The sequence below is a fragment of the Aegilops tauschii genome, chromosome 5, assembly GCF_002575655.3.
Source record: "Aegilops tauschii subsp. strangulata cultivar AL8/78 chromosome 5, Aet v6.0, whole genome shotgun sequence".
Taxonomy (NCBI): domain Eukaryota; kingdom Viridiplantae; phylum Streptophyta; class Magnoliopsida; order Poales; family Poaceae; genus Aegilops; species Aegilops tauschii.
Window position 1 is genome coordinate 298,467,183 of NC_053039.3, and position 3,073 is coordinate 298,470,255.

Consider the following 3,073-nt stretch of genomic DNA (forward strand, 5'->3'; position numbering starts at 1 on the left):
AACACTATGATCTCCTATTCAAATATATGACCCACTTTCATATCAAATTATGACCTTTGTTAGTCTCTTACACCCACACAATCCTCTAACCTTTGTAGCTAGCACTAACTTTCTCTCGTGCATGCGCACGCCCTCCTCGCCCTCCCCCTCCCTCAGCATTCTATCCATCACACACATCCATTTTTTCTTCTTTAGGTCGTTCTCCCATAGTCTCCACAACTCCTTTCCGACACACACCGATCGATAAACTTCTCCCGCGATGTCTGCCTACAACATACACACGCACCTTCCATCTCCTCCTTTCTGTGTCCATGCCTCGTGTCTCTCATACGGTCCCACACACGTGTAAACTCTCGCCCCTCTTTTCATCGATCTCACAATCGCACACTCCTCCCCCTATCTAGCTAGTAGCTCGACCTCTCACAACACCTCCTAACAGCTCCATTCTCTGTGTCTATCTATCTCGCTGGGCCTTATTTTCCTAACAAATGGATGTACACCGACCGATTTCCCGCTATACATATAGCTAGCTAGGTCCTTATAACTCGTTTTCCCCCACACGTAGATCGATCTACCTCACTTGTTATGTATCTCCTTTCCTCTGACAAACAACAATTGATCTACCGATCTAGTTAGGTTTGCTACCAAACACATGGTTCCCCTTCATCATCCATGCATGCGTCCCGACACATCTATCACGCACAGGCACACACAAAAACACATCCCCACTCTTATTGATAATATTGCAGTTCTACCCTCAGTTTGTCTAGTAGGCCTCTCCCACCATCTTCGAGAAACAACTCCATCACCCATCCAGCACTCTACCCCTCTCCCTCCCTCCCTCTCTCCTCTCTCTCTCTCTCTCTGTCCCAACCTATTTCCCGTCCTTCAGTTATGTATGGATGTCGACCGATCTCCCTCAAGACATAGCTGGGTCTCTCCTTCTCAACACACATACGAGTCGTTCTACCTCTCTAGTTAGTCATCTGCCTCCCCCCACACACACCGATACATCGAGCGCTCTAGTCATGTCTCCTACCACGCACAAACTTGCCATGTGCCCTCTGACATTCCGGTAGGTCAGTCTCCCTATATCTTGGACTTGCACACACACAATTTTGATGGCTCTCTTCATCGATCTTGCACCCACCCACTTGATCCTCTCTTCGACTCTTTCGATATCTATGACCCCTCCCTCTCCTCTCGTGGATCGCCTCCTCTGTATATGATATAGATAGGCCTCTATTTCACACACATTGCATGTGTCAAATTTTTGTTTGAGATGTCATCGACACATATTCCCACAAATACATTCACAAAATCACACCCCCAAACAAAAAACACTCATGAACGCACACGCCCTCTATCTAGGTTTGTATCTCTCTCACACACAACCACGTAGGCAGGGGACGTGCACGAAGAGAAGAGGTGCACGCAGGGCGCACGTAATCCCGTCTCTTTCCCAACCACACTCGCACGGGTACACGCTGGAGCTCATTTCTGTACGAAAAGGCAGCCCACGTGGTAATTTGACACGTGTAATGGTTGTCCACTTGATGGAGGATCGTCTACCACAGGTGAACAAACAAATTGCGACTTGACGCGTTATGTTAAAAAAGAGGCAAACCATGTGGGGCCGACCTTAGAGACAAGGCTCTATACACTCGAGATGCTCTGTACGTATTACTTTTGATGTGTCCCTTCAACTTGCAGAACAAGGAGAAGCTTGCTTAGTACACCGTCTCCCCTGCCCACGGGTGCGATGGCTCGCAGGAAGAGGTGAAGCTTTCTTACTACGCCTTACGCCCGCTCCCTCGCCCACGCGCGCGGTGGCTCGCAGGACGAGGAGAAAATTTTACTACTCCCTCCGTTTACTCCTCGTCCCTACCTTGGTTAGAGAGATTATCATATTGTTTGAAATATATGTCCTTTAGTAGATTTCAATCTGAACTACTAGTACATACTCCAAACACTGATGTATATAGACGTATTTTAGAGTGTAGATTCACTCATTTTGCTCCGTATGTATTCCATTTTGAAACGGACGTAATAGTTAGCACTCTCCCTAGCCCCTCAACCCTCGCCCACGTGGTGGACGCGTAGCAATTCATTCGGTCTCATATAGCCAGAATGATATATATTGCAGTACCATTATTGCTTGACTTCCCGAAGAGGCGAAGAGCCAATCGCAAGGTTAATATTTTGGAGATGCCAAGCGCAAGGTTTATAGGAGAACGAGTGGTACATACTGTACAAGGAAGAAGGCAACAAGATGTATGTTTTGCGTGACAGTCTCTTCTTACAGGATGTGCTGGACCTAGTGGACCTCATTGTTGCAATGGGACTACTCCCTATCATAGATGGCATGATTCAGAGTGGTGGGCAGCGGGCATAAGTCAGAGCTGCTTAGTCTTAAACCCCATGAAGAAGTCCCATAGAAAGGAATAGCCATCCTCTACACGTGCTCCTATGTAAAATGAGTAAATGAGACAAAAACAGAAAGAGATAAAGTAAAAAAATCACCAGCCTTAGATCCAGCCCTATTGTGTCAGTGAATGATATTTCTACATCGTGATTGACATGGCTATATTATTAACTATGTTACGAAGGTAGAAGCGGATTTTTATTTATTCGCGGAGGTAGCAGTGGATGGATATTCAACAAGGAGTGAAATAGTGGCTACTTCCTCGGTCAAACATAGAGAAAGGTGGGCCTCGTGATTTCACGGCTTATTAGTCATTATTACTGCCTATACTCTTTGCCCATATATAATAACCGCGTGGTAGTACAGTAGTGGGCTATACTTTTAATAACCATGCTCGAAGAGAAGAGGTGCACACACCCTCGCACATAGTGTACTAGGAGCACTCTTTGCGTCTTTTGCGTCTTCCCCAACCACACACGTGACACGGTGGAGCTCATTTATGTAAGATGATGTAGCCCACGTGATAATTTGACGCGTCTAGTAGTAGTTACTCACTTATAAATAATGGATGGTCGGGAACCACGCATGAACATTGCCGTGTCATTTATAAACAAAGTTTTTCTTCTTCAATGGCACGTACGCAATATA